We start from the raw sequence: 18,453 nt of genomic DNA on the forward strand, positions 1-18,453 counted from the left end.
CTTTTGTAAATCCATGTTGACTTTGTCCGATCCTGTCACTGTTTTCTAAGTGCTTTGCTATTACATCTTTTATAATGGACTCTAGCATTTTCCCCACTACCGATGTCAGGCTTACCAGTCTATAATTCCCCATTTTCTCTCTACCACCTTTTTTGAATAGTGGGGTTACATTAGCTACCCTCCAATCCATGGGAACTGTTCCAGAGTCTTATTGAATTTTGGAAAATGACCAGCAATGCATCTACTATTTCTAGGGCCACTTCCTTAAGTACCCTAGGATGTAGATTATCAGGCCCTGGGGATTTATTGGCCTTCAATGCCTTCAATTTCCCTAACACCATTTCCCTATAAATACTGATTTCATTGAATTCCTCCCTCTCATTAGACCCTGTGTTCCCTGACATCTCTGGGAGGTTATTTGTGTCCTTTGTGAAGACAATACCAAAGTATGTATTTAATACAGGTTTAGCATAACTTCCCTACTTTTCAATTATTTTCTATCCCTCTAGAAATAAACCCTAGTGCTTGGTTTACTTTTTTTATGGCCTTGCTAACCTGTGTCGCAACTTTTAGTGATTTGTGTATTTGTACTCCAAGATCCCTTTGTTCCTCTACCCCACCTGGACTTGCACCCTCCAAGTGATAAGTGACTCCCTATTCTTCCTACCATAATGTGATCCCTCACATTTATCTGTGTTGAACTTCATTTGTCAATTATTTGCCTATTCTGCAAGTTTATTAATGTCCTGTAATTTGTTGCAGTCCTCCTCAGTGTTGACTCTTCTCCCCCGCCCCCCCCCCCCCCAAAAAAAAAAATTGGTATCATCTGCAAATTTAGAAATTGTGCTTTTGATTCCAAAGTCTAAATCGTTAATGTAAATTGTGAACAGCAGTGGTCCCAGCACTGACCCTTGTGGAACACCACTACCCACCTTCTGCCCCTGTGAATAGTTACCCTTTACCCCCACTCCCTGCTTTCTGTCCTGAAGCCAGCCAGCAATCCATTCTGCTACTTGTCCCCTGACTCTGCATTCTCTGACCTTATTCATCAGTCTATTATGGGGTACCTTTATCGAAGGCCTTATGAAAATCTAAATAAATTACATCTACTGCATTACTATTGTCTACTCTCTGTTACCAATTCAAAAAATTCAATGAGGTTGGTCAAGCAAGATTTTCCCTTTTGAAATCCATGCTGACTATTCATTATTATACTTTTCATTTCTAGTTGATCTTCTATTTTCTCCTTCAGTGGGATTCCATTATTTTTCCTGCTACCGATGTTAAGCTAACTGGTCCATAATTCCTTGGACATGTTCTATCCCCCTTCTTAAATATAGGTATTACGTTAGCTATCCGCCAGTCCTCTGGCACTACACCTTTTTCTAACGAATTATTAAATAATGCCTCTGCTATCTCTTCCACAGATTCTTTTAAAATGCATGGATGCAATCCATCCGGACCAGGGGTTTTATCCTCTTTTGAGTTTGATTAGTTTATTTAATATATCCCCTTTTTTATTTTAAATGCACTTCTCTCATTACTCACCTCATCATCCAATGTCATGTCCACCTGTTCTATCTCCCTGGTAAATACCAAAGCGAAATAATATATTTCTGCCACCTCCCTATCGTTACCTGTGGTATTATCCTGTCTATCCCTTAATGGCCCTATTCCCATCCCAACCTTTTTATTGATGTGCCTGTAAAATACTTTACTATTATTTTATGTAACTTGATATTTTAATTTCATAGTTCCTCTTTGCCTTTTTTTGACTACTCTCCTAATCCCTTCGTATTCTCTCATCACACACTCCTCTGCTGTCTATGTATTTAATATGTGCCTCTTTCCTTACCCTCAGTTGTTCCCTTACGTCTTTATTCATCCATGGAGTCTCATTAGTGTTTAGTTTGTTCTTTTAGCGGAATATATTTTTCCTGCACTCTGTTGAACACTGTTTTAAATGTTTCCCATTGTCGTTCTACATCGTTGTTTGCCAATATTGTTGCCCATTTTATCTTCCCAAGTTCTATTCTCAGCCCCTCAAACTCAGCTTTTCTCCAATCTATTAAACTGGCTTTTGTCGTACTTATGTCCTTATACATACAAATTTAGTGCGATGGCAAATTAATTCTTGTCGATGTCGGTTACCTGAAAATTTATAAGCTGTCCCTGTGGGACAAATGCTTCCACATCCTCTCTCTCCATCTCACTCAGGACAACCAGAGAAGCCGCCTTTAGCACAGCGGATCTTGACCGTTCCTGACCCGTCCTTCGCTCCCATTGACGCTTGTAAGCAATGTTCCTCTCTTTAGGGGCAGGCAGCCGTTTGTAATGGCCCGCTGGATCCCATCCCAATAAAGTCAAGGCACTGCTGGGTACATCCGCTGCTTGTCCCACAAGTTGACCTTTTTCAATAGGGCTCATTAATCCTGTTGTCTTTTCCAGCACTTTTTCTTAAATACAGGAAACTCTTTGGTATCCGGCACCGACGGGACCGGGATGGTGCCGGTTGATTAAAAATTCCGGATGACGGAGAGGGTTATCTACCGAGGCTATTTTTAAACAAACAAAAATTTTAAAAATCAAGAAATGTGCTGTATACAGTAATTGGGTACTCACCTACAGAATGTTGTGTTAAATGGATGGTGGAAGATGCTTGATTAAGTACAGTACTGCCAGTTGAGGGTAATCCATAACTCTTTAATTACTTAACAGTAAAACGAAACTTATACAGCACGGAAGAGTCAGACTCCTGTTATTGAGGTGTTCGGACTTCCGACAGCGCCAAGAAGCCGAGTAGTGGCAGTTTGGAGAAGAGCCCCCACTGACTAACTCGGCCACCGCAGGAGACTCTGACTCGGCAACATTTCCGGTTATTGAGGTGTTGTTTTCGGAGCATGAATTTTGCCGGTTAATAGAGAATTCCAGATATCTATGTGCTGTTTAAACAAGAGTTTCCTGTACCTGGTTCTGACGCTGCTCCCATTCTTCCAAATGTTTTTTTTTATTAGCCAAAAAATGTGCCAAGTGGCTGCAGTCCCTGGTTACTTCAAAGCATTATGCAGGTGGATTAATGTTTGACTAATTGCAGCTATCTTGCTTCAAAATCAAGTTAAATTTCCTTGCCTTCTCCATTGGTGAGTAATTGAGCTTAGTTCAGTACGGAGCCAGAAAATAAAATGATCAATGTGCCTTACACAGCATTTTTATCCTCTTAAAAATTGATAGCTCTTATTCTGTGCTCCCTAATTGTCCTTGAGAAGGTGGTGGTGAGCCACTGCAGTCCATGCGGTGAAGGTACTCTCAGTGACTTTGTCGTAGCGGTTTGGTGGAATTGAGTGGCTTGCTAGGCCATTTCAGAGGCCAGTTAACAGTCACCCACATTGCTGTGGGGTCTGGATTCACATAGGCCAGACTGGGTGAGGGTGGCAGATTTCCTTCCCTAAAGGACATTAGTGAACCAGTTCGGTTTTTACGTTTCATGGTCACCATTGCTAACTTTTTATTCCAGATTTATTTAATTAATTGAATTTAAATTCCCCAGCTGCCGTGATGGGATTTGAACTGGACTAATGATGTCTGCGGATCATTAGTCCAGGCCTCTGGACAAGTCCAGTAACATAACCACCATGGTACAGTTCCCTCAAGCCCTTTGGGGCACCTACTGTGATTATGTTAACAGGCAGTTAATTGGCTCTAATCCCCTTCCCGCCTCGAGGAGACGGGTCCCTGCGCGAGTCAGGGACCTGCCTCCCGGGAAGATGGCTTGGGAGCGGGGTCGCTACCCGCTCCCAGTTTCTGCCATTTTCCCGGCAGTCCCGCCTCCCCAGGGCTGGGAAAACTCCCCCCTTAGTGTAACTTCCAATTGATAGGCGTGTAATCTGGGAGAAGATTTTATTTTAAATTAATAGAAAGCCAGTTTGGTGAAAATAAATCTAGGATTTCTTATCCGACCCCCATAGCCTATCAAAAGATCATAGCCACCGTGAGCCGTATAACAAACGTCTCACTGCCACCATTTTTTTTAGGCGGCTGAGGCGTCTGTCTGACTTGGCCATGGGCTTCATTAATGCATGTAAATCGGGGTCCTAGATGGCATTTTAACAACAACTTGCACAACAACAGTGCCTTTTAATGTAGTAAAACTGCCTATGGAGAGGGGAAGAGGAGACTATGGTAAGTCAAAAACTTTCCTTAGTGGAAACAGGAGACACACAAGTGCTCCTCCGTACCCCACAAGGAAAGCCTGGGCTCTGCTGCCCCATGCTTCCTAACCTGCAGACCCTGGAGCCAGGGGGCCAGCCTCTGGGCCTAACTATTTTGCCCTGCCTGTAGCCAGTCGGTGGGATGCAAATGCTGCCCTGGAATTAAAGTAGCCTGGATCTCAAACTGATGACATTGGGCTGGTTTGAGGCACTGCTCCGCTCCCAGTTGAACATAAGTATTAGGAGCAGGAGTCGGCCATTCGGCCCCTCGAGCCTGCTCCGCCATTCAATAAGATCATGGCTGATCTTCGACCTCAACACTTTCCTGCACGGTCCCCATATTCCTTGATTCCCCTAGATACCAAAAATATATCTCAGCCTTGAATATACTCAACAACTGAGCAACCACAGTCCTCTGGGGCAGAGAATTCCAGAGATTCACAACCCTCCGAGTGAAGAAATTCCTCCTCATCTCAGTCTTAAATGGCTGACCCCTTATCCTGAGACTATGCTCCCTAGTTCTCGACTCTCCAGCCAGGGGAAACAACCTCTCAGCATCTATCCTATCAATTCCCCTCAGAATCTTATGTTTCAATGAGATCACTTCTCATTCTTCTAAACTCCAGAAAGTATAGGCTCAATCTCTCCTCATAGGACAACCCCCTCATCCCAGGGATCAATCTAGTGAACTTTTGTTTCACCACCTCTAAAGGCAGGTATATCCTTCCTTAGATACCCCCGAGGTGTCTGAAGGGGTATTTTATAGAGGTGTACAAGATAGTTAGGGATGTGTAAAAGATAAATTCACAATATTAATTTAAATTTTAAGGTTATGACAAGGAAACTTTGATTCTAGCTAGGAAAAAGCCAATTTAAAACTGATAATCAGGAAAATTTTCACACAAACATGGAGTGGACTCACGGATAGAGTAGTGGAGGCAAAAACCTTAAACTAATTTAAGAAATAATTGAATGCTACAATGGATATGGGGGCTAACATTATGGGTGAATGAATTAAGGTGGGCCGAATGGTCTTCCTGATCCGTAACTATCTTGCGATATGACAAAGTGAGTATCTTTTTAGGTGAGGGACCTATCGGAAGCTGTTGAATTTGTGGCATTTCCACCATTGTGCAATTAACCAACATATAATCCACCGTTGATTAACATCAAAAGTAGCAGAGTTCTGAACTGGTGTGACTTGTGGATTGTATTGTGCCATGAAACAAATCTCATTGTACTGAAATAACAACAGAAAATGCTGGAAATACTCAGCAGGCCAGGCAGCATCCGTGGAGAGAGAAAGAGTCAACGTTTAAGGTCTGGGACCCTTCATCAGAACTGGAAAAAGCTGGAAATGTAACAGATATTACTGTACTGAGGTGGCTTCCAAGCAACTTGAAGAGTTGCTTTTGTATGGCCTAATTGTATTGAGTTGAGCATAATCATAAAGCTAATATCAATTTCATGTACCTTGAAGTCAAGTTGCTATATCCAGAAGAACCACAGTAGAACCATTTATTGTAAGGGTAATTAAGTTCCAATAACTGAAGTTTAGAAGCAAGAGCCAGAGGAAAAGGATTTCTATAGTGCCTGAGCTGCGGTTTTTGAAACAGCATGGTTTACAGTGCCTTTATTGCCAGGTTTTTATTTGTGTGCATCAGTAATTGATCTGGAAAAAATAGATTGTTATATTTAATATGTTTCCTACAAAATACTCTTCTACCTGTACTGCATCTCTATTCATTTTACAATAAATGAGAAGGAAATGTCGAATGTTCTGCTCCCAAGAAACTGCAGAGAAGTTCTTCACAGTAGGAACTGACATTTGTGAACATTAAAGATTTGCAACGATATGACATGGAGACATGGTTCATCATTCTACTCGTGTATGCATTCTTTTTGAGAAATGATGCTCTGTTGGATAGATCCTTGGGGAACTCCAGTGATGAGCGTGTGGGGGTTGGAAGGGACGCTGTTACTGCCGATGCTCTGGCTACAATTGGATAGGTAAGAGTGGAACCAAGCAAGAGTTACTCCCACTAAGTTGGACGACAGGGGAGAGGCATTGGAGGAGGATAGTGTGGTCGACTGTCAAAGGCTACAAAGAGGTTGAGTAGGAGATGGGAATATGCACCATGATCACAGTCATTTGTGACTGATTCTGGCTGTTTCACCACTGGCAGAGGTGGAAACTTGATTGGAAAGATTCAAACGTGGAATTAGAACATAAGAAATAGGAGCAGGAGTGGGCCACACAACCCCTAGAGCCTGCTCCACCATTCAATAAGATCATAACTGATCTTTGATCTCAACTCCACTTTTTCGCCTGTTCCCCATATTCCTTGATTCCCTTAGGAGGGCAGATTGGCATAAATTTGAGAGGGGCGCATGCAAAAACAACACTTAAGGATGTTGGAAATGGGGCAGTAGTTTGCAAGAACAGAGTGTTCAAGGGTGGGTTTTTTGAAGAGGTAATAATGGTGACCGTTTTCAAAGGAAGACAGTACCTGAGGACCATTTACAGATTCTGCTTGCATTGGGGTGAGGAAGGGAAGCAGAGTGTCAGGAGTTTAGTGGGAATGGGAGCAGCAGGTGAGCCCCTTAGGCAAATGATCTCTGAGAGGGCATCAGGGAAGATGAGAAAAAAACTAAACAAAGGTGCAGAATCAGGCTAGAGTAGGGGGAGCCTGAGAGGAGGTTTGACTTGGTGAGAAAGAGGAAGCCAGGCATGCAGCAGAGGCAGGTGAACGGATAGTCTCAATCTTACTGATTAAGAAATCCATGAACTCCTTGCGATTTTTGGAGGTGAGAGCAGGGTAAAGGGGATTAAGGAGATGGATGGTAATGGAGAAAAGAAGCCAGGTTTGTCTTTGCTCTCCAGATGAGTAGAAGGCAGTTTGGGCGGAGGAGAGTGATGCCCCATAGATTTTGTGATGGATAGCCAAAGCAACTGTGTGTCAGATACGCACAGGCTTGCGCCATGAACTTGAAGGGACAAAGATGGAATCGTACCAGGAGGGAAAGCGTGAAGGTTTTACTGGGGTTAACAATACCAACTTGCATTTATATAGTGCCTTTAATGTAGCAAAACGTCCCAAGGACAAGAGGCGAGAAATTGTTTTACACAACGATTTGTTGTGATCTGGAACGCTCTGCCTGAAAGGGCGGTGGAAGCAGATTCAATGGCAACTTTCAAAAGAGAATTGGATAAATACTTGAGGGGGTAAAAATGGCAGGGCTGCGGGGAAAGGGCAGGGGAGTGGGGCTAATTGGAGAGCTCTTTCAAAGAGCTGGCACAGGCACGATGGACTGAATGGCCTCCTGTGCTGTCATTCTCTGACGGCACCAAAGGTGGAGGTGGGGGAGAAGCTGCAGAAGAATGGTGGCACATGGAAGGCCAAAGTCCTAGGGAGTTGGGAGTTCTATATCGTGACTTAGAGGAGGGATTCTTTCATTAGCTTTGTAATCTTGTGAAAAATAATGATACAAATAATTTAAAAATTGGGCGGGCTGCTGCTTTTTGCATTTGCCTCCGTTTCTCTATTTTCTCCTTACACCCACGTTCAGTCACCTCTGTATTGGCAATACTACTGACTGGGACACAGCAGTGAGGCCACAGGGTCTGAACCAGCAGCAGGAATAAGAGCAGGAAGGCAAGGTTGAGCCGATGGAGCAAACGAAAACAGCAACAGACAAGCAGAAGGAACAATAGCTACCATTAAGATTAGGGATAAATGTAACGGCAAGAAAAAGGAATGTAGCGGAATAATCAGCAATACAAATACTTACCTTGCACAAACCGGTTCAAAGGTAAGCGAGTGCGCAAAGCCTTGGAATTCTTTTCTAATCTTCAACTGAAGTCTTTGGATATCTCTTCGCTCCAGAGTTTCTGCTGCAGAGTGAAACCACATAATTAAAGCAGTGGAATGGATGAAGTAGTGAACATCTCTGTATATTATGAGTCTCCAAGGCAGAATATAATGCACAGGATGAAACAGGATCGTTCCCTTTATGCAGGCAATTATGATACTCTTCAATTTTCCTTTTCAAGTCAGAGTGAATTTGCAGCCTTTTGACGTTGATGGGTTTAGTGTATGTTTTCTAGATGTGGGCCAGGGTTTCCAGCTGTGTGCTTACCACTCCCTGCTTTGCTTGACAATTTAAAAGAAAAATCCAATCCTCTCTATGTTGACATATTGCTAACAGCGAGTGAAACCTGCAGTGGGATATTGCTTGAACGAATCACACTTTAGGGCTTTCAGTGAAAGTGACAGTCGATCTGAGCACACAAACCTAGTTTATGCAATTGCGGGGTAGTAGATGTGGCTTCAGTCTATAAGCAGACCTATTTTCACTGGATCACAACTAAATCCTGGGGGAACTGGTCAAACAAAAACAGTTGAATTTAAAGTTCTGGGATGAGAAGCTTTGATAAATTACCTTGAGCGAAGCTTTTACCATAATCCTCTTCTGCAGTGCTTCCCTGAATTCAGATATTTTTTAATGGTCTTTTCCCTCATTGCTTCACTGTAAACCTTCAATCGTTCCAAATATTTATTGCTGCCATTAGATGCAGAACCACTGACTAGATGTCAGCCTGGATCAATAGATGCCGTTTACTTACCTCCCAGTCAAAGCATCATTCAGTTGCAATCCAATTGAGAATGCAAATTGAAAGGATTTGCTGCTCCTATTCATGTATGTGACTCTAGCTCAGTGGTAGCACGCTTGCCACTTGATGTCAGAATGTCATGGGTTCAATAACTTACATTTTATTGTGAATTTGGTCATTAATTTCATACTTCTAAACTATATGCAAGTAACTGCTTTGGCACAGTGGGCAGCACTCTCGCCTCCATCAGAAGGCCATGGCTTCAAATGCCACTCCAGAGCCTTGAGCACATATTCTCTACTGATTATAGAGAGCACCTTCGACAGTGCAACTCTGAGGGAGCAGTTTCTATTCGCATGCTCTCCCCATAGAACTGTCAGAGGTGCCGTCTTTCAGATGAGACGTTAAACTGAAGCCCCGTCTGCTCTCTCAGGTGGACGTAAAAGAATCCCATGGCCACTATTCGAAAAAGAGCAGGCGAGTTCTCCCCGGTGTCCTGGGGCCAATATTTATCCTTCAACCAACACCACTAAAAACAGATTATCTGGTCATTATCACTTTGCTGTTTGTGGGAGCTTGCTGTGCGCAAATTGGCTGCCGCTTTTCCCACATTACGACAGTGACTACACTTCAAAAAGTACTTCATTGGCTGTAAAGCACTTTGGGACGTCCTGAGGTCATGAAATGCGAGTCTATATTAAGTTCAATTGATGTGCAATATTAGACATATCACTACTAAAGTCAAGCTGATCCTGTTGTGCTTTTGAAAATGCTCAAGCCTATGGATTTTCTTTCTGGGTTAATTGAAAATTTCAAGACTGAGACTAAGAGATTTTTTGTTAGGTATGGGAATCGAGGGAAATGGAGTTAAGGTACTGATCAGCCATGATCTAATTGAATGGCAGAACTGACTCGAGGGGCTGAATGGCCTCCTCTCTGTTCCTATTTTGAAATTTAAATGAACGCACTATAAAATTATTTTATTAGTGAAATTATGTATTTTAATGTTAAGTATTTAGACATCAGCAGGGATAACCAGGTTTTGGAATCCAGTGATATGAATGAAATGAAACAGAATGATTTGTACATTGGTCTTTAACTATTTGCTCGGTGCAACTAACTCTGCTTCCCTGTTTGTGGTGAACCTGCAACCATGGCTGAAGAAGGTCAATAGTTATTAAATTGGGAGTAAAGCAGATTATCAATCTATTGTGAAATGTTACATTCCCCAAACTGAGTGGCATAATCAGTCCATTCAACGATGGGATTTATTTTAATCCCATCTCTGTACTAGATACTTTTTCTTCCAGTGTGTCAGTGTCTGGCATATGGCAAGCTCATCAATGTGCTTAAAAAGACTCCAAGCCAAGCTACTGAAAAAATCTATTTGCGTGCTCTCCCCATAGAACACATTTCCCCTTTCTCAGCCCAGAGGTCCAGGCAGTAGGGTTACCAGCTCTTGTTGGAATTTATTCCTGGAGATCTGACCACGGGTCATCGCATCAGTCTCTCTACCCCCCCCCCCTGCCCTAATCTCCCGATCTCCATTCCCCAGTCTCCCTCCCCCGAATCCCCTTCCCCAGTTTCCCTCGCTACTACTGCCCAAGCCTCAACCTCCCAACCCCCAGTCCCATCTTCTTCCCCACCCCTCCCCACGCCCCAATCTGCAGTCCGCTGTCACTCTTCCGAGCCACAATTCCTTGGATCCCCACCCAGTTCCTGTGCCCTGCTCCCTCTTCACCTTCTTCCAACCCAGCTCCACATCCCTCCCCGCTCCGTCAATCTCTCCCTTGATGTTTCACCATCAACCGTCCTGTTTCCACTCACCCATATGTGGCTCTCTGCAGGGTGGGGGTGGGAGTGGTGTTGAGGACATCACTGAGCTGGTGGCTTCTCTGCAATGGCAGCCGGTAATGTCACGGAGTGAGAAAAGAAAGACTTGCATTTATACAGCGCCTTTCACGACCACCAGATGTCCCAATAAGACAGTCACTGGTTGGTCATTGATATATTGATATTGGGGCTCTTCTCCAGAAAAGAGAAGACTGAGAGGTGACCTGCTAGAGGTACTTAAAATTATAGAGGGGTTCAAGAGGGTAGATGTAGAGAAGATGGTTCCATTTGTGGAGAGTCCAAAATTAGGGGCCATCAATATAAGGTAGTTGCTAATAAATCCAATAGGGAATTCAGGAGAAACTCCTTTACCCAGAGAGTGGTGAGAATGTGGAACAAATAGAATAGATGCATTCAAGGGGAAGCTAGGTAAGTGCACGAGGGAGAAAGGAATAGAAGGTTATATTGATGGAGTGAGATGAAGAAAGGTGAGGGGAGGCTCGTGTGGAGCAGAAACATCAGCATGGACCATTCAGTCAATCCATCACATCCTACAATCCCGTCACAGCCATCAAACTGCCTTTTGGGTGATTCCAAAGTTCATGCCTCCGGTGACCCCTGGCATGAGAACTGGGTTTCTTGAGTTCAAGTTTTGCAGCAGCTCAAGATAGCCGCTCATGCAGTGTAAGATATAATAGCATCTGGCTGGCTTTCTTGCAGCATAAAATCAATCCTGATTGCTCAGTCATTTGGATTATCGATATGCATCTGCAGTATCCTCCTAGGGGTGATTGAATGAATAATTGAAACAGTTGAGGTGTTTGCTTGCATAGCCCAGAATAGCAAAAGCAGCACAAACCCTGATTAACATCAAACGGAGCAGATTTCAGATTTGTTACAGTACGTCATAGAATAGAATCGTATTGCACAGAAGGAGACCATTTGGTCCATCGTGCCTGTCTCAGCTCTTTGGAAAAATGATCCAATTTAGGGTACAATTCTAAAGGGGGTGCATGAATAGAGAGACCTGGGGGTATATGTGCACAAATCGTTGAAGGTGGCAGAGCAGGATGAGAAAGCAGTTAAAAAAGCTTACGGGATCCTGGGTTTCATGAATAGAGGGGTGGAGTACAAAAGCAAGGAAGTTATGATGAACCTGTATAAAACACTGGTTCAGCCTCAACTGGAGTATTGTGTCCAATTCTGGGCACCGCACTTTAGGAAGGATGTGAAGGGCTTGGAGAGGGTGCAGAAAGGATTTACGAGAATGGTTCCATGAATGAGGGACTTCAGTTATGTGGATAGACTGGAGAAGCTGGGGTTGTTCTCCTCAGAGCAGAGAAGGTTGAGAGGAGATTTGATAGAGGTGCTCAAAATCATGAGGGGTCTGGATAGAGAGAAACTGTTCCCATTGGCAGAAGGGTCGAGAACCAGAGGATACAGATTTAAGGTGATTGGCAAAAGAACCAAAGGCGACATAAGAAAAAACATTTTTACGCAGCGAGTGGTTAGGATCTGGAATGCGCTGCCTGAAAGGGAGGTGGAGGCGGATTCAATCATGGCTTTCAAAAGGGAATTGGATAAGTACCTGAAAGAAAAACATTTGCAGGACTACGGGGAAAGGGCGGGGGAGCGGGATTAGCTGAGCTGCTCTTGCAGCGAGCTGGCATGGGCTCGATGGGTCGAATGGCCGCCTTCTGTGCTGTAACCATTCATAGAAACAAAGGAGATAGGAGTAGGCCATTCGGCCCCTCGAGCCTGTTCCGCCATTTAATGAGATCATGGCTGATCATCCAAATTCAGTACCCTGTCCCTGCTTTCTCCCCATATCCCTTGATCCCTTTAGCCTTAAGAAATATATCTAACTCCTTCTTGAATATATTTAATAAGTTGGCCTCAACTGCCTTCTGTGGTAGAGAATTCCACAGGTTCACCACTCTCTGGGTGAAGAAATTCCTCTTCATCTCTGTCCTAAATTGCTTACCCCTTATCTTTAGACTGTGACACCTGGCTCTGGACTCCCCCGCCATCGGGAACATCCTTCCTGCATCTAGTCTGTCTAGTCCTGTTAGAATTTTATAAGTTTCAATGAGATCCCCTCTCATTCTTCTAAACTCCAGCGAGTATAAGCCCAATCGACCCAATCTCTCCTCATACGTCATTCCTACCATCCCAGGTATCAGCCTGGTGAATCTTTGCTGCACTCCCTCCATGGCAAGAACATCCTTCCTCAGATAAGGCGACCAAAACTGCACACAATACTCAAGGTGTGGTCTCACCAAGGCCCTGTACAGCTGCAGCAAGACATCCTTGTTCCTGTACTCGAATCCTCTCGCTATGAAGGCCAACATACCATTTGCCTTCTTAACCGCCTGCTGCACCTGCATGCTTACCTTCAGTGACTGGTGCACAAGGACACCCAGGTCTCGTTGCACTTCCCCTTTTCCCAATCTATTGCCGTTCAGATAATAATCTGTCTTCCTGTTTTTGCCACCAAAGTGGATAACCTCGCATTTATCCACATTATACTACATCTGCCATGCATCTGCCCAATCACCCAACCTGTCTAAATCATCCTGGAGTTTCTCTGCATCCTCCTCACAGCACACACGCCCACCCAGCTTTGTGTCGTCTGCAAACTTGGAGATATTACATCTAGTTCCCCCGTCTAGATCATTAATATATATTGTGAATAGCTGGGATTCTATAGTCCCACTCCTCCTACTCTTTCCCCATAGCCCCTCAAGTGTGTATCCAATTTCCTTTTGAAAGTTACTATTGAATCTGCTTCCACCGCCCTTTCAGGCAGCGCATTCCAGATCACAACAACTCGCTGCGTAAAAGCAATGTCTTGGCTATCTACATGTACTTTACATTCTATGTACCAACATTCATAAGTCATTGCATTGTCTGAATGTATGGCAATCCAATAATTCAGCTCAGTGCAAGTGAAGTGAGTTTGTCATTAAAATAAATGCTCATTCCTCCCTTGTTGAGTTTTATGGTTCGAAACTGCTGGTGAGAGGCAGCCTGTGAGGAGATATTTTGTAGAATCCTCTTTTCAGTCATACCATGAATGGAGGCTGTGGATTAGTCACTCGCCTCAGCAGAAACGACAACTAATGGTGGTGCAGTGAGCTACCGCCCCTCGCACCTGGTTTACAGTACAGCCAAGGTTGATTGGTTGAGGATCTCTTCTCTCTCGGGCTCCTTCGTGAAAAAACTCTGGACATTTCCTGTAAGCGGGTAGTCAAAACTGCCCAACGCATTACCGGCACCCAGCTACCGACCATAGAGCACATATACCAGAAACGCTGTTTACGGAGGTCACGGACCATCATCAAAGACCCTACCCACCCCAGCCACAGTCTGTTCGCCCTCCTGCCATCTGGGAGACGCTACAGATGCATTCGCACCCGTACGACCAGATTTAGGAACAGCTTCTTTCCCAGGGCTGTCATCTTACTGAACTCCACAAATAAACTCTAAAGCCTGCACATCTGCCAATGCACTTTATTATGGTTATGTTTATGTTAATGTATTACAAGCCAAATGTATGTTGAATGTTTAAATGTCTTAATCTAAATGTACACACTCGGGAGCCGCAAGCCTACATTTCGTTGTACTGCACTTGTGCACTAACAATGACAATAAAAGTTGATTTGATTTGATTTGATTTGATTTGACAACAAAAACCACCCTAAATCCTCAACCTCGCTTACAAAAACTCACTCTCACCAATAGTTGACGTGGGAAATGGATGTCGCACTGCTGTTGGAGTGGGTGGTGGGAGGTCACTGCTGAGGTCAAAAGTTCCATACTTTGGGACAACGTGGAGGAGCTTTGGTTGTGGTTGACAATACCTGGAAGTGTTTGGTGCTGACACTGGGTACCATTCTCCAGCCCTAACCTCAACCGTGTAATGAGCACAGATACGCCAGGCAAAAAGACACAGAAGGCAGGAGGAACTGAGCCACACACAGGTTATTGTGCCTTATTTTTTTTAATGTTTCATCCTTTAAAATAATTCTTCCAGACAGACTGTAGAAGTGAAGAAAGCTGTACTGCTGTTCAGAAACCAAAGTAACTCATTTATGACTTCTCAACTTGCATTACACTGAGCTGAACTGTGGAATGACCTTATTTTGTAACTGTTCCATTTGAGCAAATGTGATGACTTCTGAATATTGGCTCACAGTCTATAAGAAGTGCAAGGGTGACTGGAGGATTTTGCACTGAGCAATCAGTGGCAATTTCTATAACAAATGGAGCAACTGGGCTCCCTGATGACCCAGTCCCTCAATCCGGTGCAAAGCTTGGGACTGAGCTACACCAACTGAAAGACCCAGGCCTGAATTCCACCCCCACCCCCAGCCCAATCTGTGCTGAGTACACTGTTGGTAGGAATGCTAAATCTGTTCTCTGCTTCACCCCACCCCACCCCACCCCCTATTTCCCTTATCTGTAGAGTGCAATCAGCCATGTGTTCTCCTTCCAGTCATTATTTAGCATCCAGTGGCAGTGTGTGGGTATCAGGTCAGAACAGGATTTGGCTTGGCTGTGATAAAAACATGGTTGAATAGCCTGGGGCAGTACACCTGTTGCACTAACACAGAGCCATAGAAGTTTACAGTGCCAAAGGTGACCATTCGGCCCATTGTGTGTGTGCTGCCCCTTTTTCAGAGCAATCCAAAACTGACATCAGCGTTATCAGTCAATTTGCTGTCCACCAATGTATCAAACTGGCGACTGATGCCTTGTTCGGGGGGCGCATACCTCCCACTAAACAGAAATTGTAGGCACTAATAAATCCAGTAGGGAATTAAGGAGAAACCTCTTTACCCAGAGAGTGGTTAGAATGTGGAACTTGGTATCACCTGGAGTAGTTGAGGCGAATAGATGCATTTAAGAGGAAGCTAGACAAGTACATGAGGGAGAAAGGAATAGAAAGATCTGTTAATAGGGTGAGATGAAGAGGGGTGGGAGGCCCATGTGGCGCATGAACACCAGCAGAGACGATCCGAGCCAAATGGCCTGTTTCTGTGCTGTAAACTCGATGTAATCCCAATGCCTTGTAGTCTTCCCCATGGCTCTGTATCTTCCTCTGATTCAAATATCCAATTTTTCCTTTGACAAAGCATTCCATGCTCCATAAATCCTCTGCATAAAGAAATTTCTCCGATCCTCTCTCCTCACTCTTGGTGACGATTTTAAATTAATGCCGCTTGTCTCTGACATCCAACCAGAAGAAAGTCTTTCCCCATTCATTCTATTTAATAGCTTTATAATTTTAACTATTAAATGTTCCAATGGAAATTGTCCCAGTATCTCGAGTCTCTCCTCATAAGTATAGTTCCCCATCCTTAGCATCATCCTGGTGAATCTATGTTGTAGTCTCTTCCCCATTAATGTCCTTTCTACAATGAGACACGAAAAACTGCACACAACAATCTAGCTGTGGCCTCATCAACATTTTATATAAATTTATCATTACTTTACTCCGTGCCTCTATTTATAAAACCTCCGATTCTGTTGGCCTTGCTCATGGCTTTCTCTATCTGCACTCACACTTTCAGGCAATTATATATTTGAACCTCTCAGTCTCTGTCTTCATCTACATCTTCCCATTTACTGTATACGCCCATTCCTTGTTCCCAATATATATTACTTCACACTTAAATTGATTTTTCCACGTTTGCCCATTCTGCTAACCTACGTGTCTTCCAGAAGACTTGTACAGTCCTGCCAAACCCTTTACGTTGGTGTACATAGAAAACATAGAAGATAGGAGCAGGAATAGGCCATTCGGCCCCTTGAGCCTGCTCCGCCATTCAATGCGATCATGGCTGATCATCCAAATTCAGTACCCTGTCCCTGCTTTCTCCCCATATCCCTTGATCCCTTTAGTGTTGCGGACAAACTTCGAGATTGCCTTTTCTATATCTCAGTCCAATCATTCAAATGCACTGAGAACAAAAGTAGACCGAGCATTTATCCCGTGTGTACACCATTTCCAATTGCTCTCCAAACCGAGCAAAACGCATTTATTCTAACTCTGCTTCCTGTCCACCAACAAATGTTATATACGTGCTGCTACACTTCCTCTTCTAGAATACGCCTGCATTTTTCTAACAAGCCTCTTGTGCGACACCTAGAATCACAGAATTATTACGTTACATTCCATTCGGCCCGTCGAGCCCGTGCCGGCTCTCTGCAAGAGCACTTCAGCTAGTCCCACTCCCCGCCCTTTCCCCGTAGCCCAGCAAATGTTTTTCCTTCAGGTACTTATCCAATTCCCTTTTGAAAGCCACGATTGAGTCTGCCTCCACCACCCTCTCGGGCAGTGCATTCCAGGTCCTAACCACTCGCTGTGTAAAAAAGTTTTCCCTCATGTCGTCTTTGGTTCTTTTGCCAAGCACCTTAAATCTGTGTCCTCTGGTTCTCAGCCCTTCCGCCAATGGGAACAGTTTCTCTCTATTTACTCTGTCCAGACCCCTCATGATTTTGAACACCTCTATCAAATCTCCTCTCGACCTTCTCTGCTCTAATGAAAACAACCCCAGCTTCTCCAGTCTATCCACGTAACTGAAGTCGCTCATCCCTGGAACCATTCTTGTAAATCTTTTCTGCCCTCTCTCTAAAGCCTTCACGTCCTTCCTAAAGTCTGGTGCCCAGAATTGGACACAATCATCCAATACCATGGCATAAATACTGTGGCAACAAGAGCAGGGCAGAGGCTAGGTATTCTGTGGCAAGTGTCTCATCTCCTGACTCCCCAAAGCCTTTTCACCATCTACAAGGCACAAGTCAGGAGTGTGATGGAATACTCTCCACTTGCCTGGATGAGTGCAGCTGCAACAACACTCAAGAAGCTCGACACCATCCAGGAAAAAGCAGCCAAATTGATTGGCACCCCATCCACCACCTTAAACATTCACTCCCTCCAGCACCGGTGTACCCTGTTCCTGCCTTCTTTCCATATCCCTTGATCCCTTTAGCCTTAAGAAATATATCCAACTCCTTCTTGAATACATTTAATGAATTGGCCTCAACTGCCTTCTTTGGTAGAGAATTCCACAGGTTCACCACTCTCTGGGTGAAAAAATTCCTCCTCATCTCTGTCCTAAATGGCTTACCCCTTATCCTTGGACTGTGACTCCTGGTTCTGGACTCCCCGACCATCGGGAACATCCTTCCAGCATCTAGTCTGTCTAGTCCTGTTAGAATTTTATAAGTTTCAATGAGATCCCCTCTCATTCTTCTAAACTCCAGCGAGTACAACCCCCAATCTCTCCTCATACGTCATTCCTGCCATCCCAGCTATCAGCCTGGTGAATCTTCGCTGCACTCCTTCCATGGCAAGAACATCCTTCCTCAGATAAGGCGACCAAAACTGCACACAATACTCAAGATGTGGTCTCACCAAGGCCCTGTACAACTGCAGCAAGACATCCTTGTTCCTGTACTCAAACCCTCTCGCTACGAAGGCCAACATACCATTTGCCTTCTTAACCGCCTGCTGCACCTGCATGCTTACCTTCAGCGACTGGTGCACAAGGACGCCCAGGTCTCGTTGCACTTCCCCTTCTCCCAATCTATTGCCATTCAGATAATAATCTGCCTTCCTGTTTTTGCCACCAAAGTGGATAACCTCGCATTTATCCACGTTATATTGCATCTGCCATGCTTCTGCCCAATCACCCAACCTGTCCAAACCATACTGGAGTTTCTCGGCATCCTCCTCACAGCACACACACCCACCCAGCTTTGTGTCGTCTGCAAACTTGGAGATATTAC

Source organism: Somniosus microcephalus, chromosome 19 (genome assembly GCF_052327205.1).
Source record: "Somniosus microcephalus isolate GS21.2 chromosome 19, FLI_Smic_1.0, whole genome shotgun sequence".
In the NCBI taxonomy this organism is placed as follows: domain Eukaryota; kingdom Metazoa; phylum Chordata; class Chondrichthyes; order Squaliformes; family Somniosidae; genus Somniosus; species Somniosus microcephalus.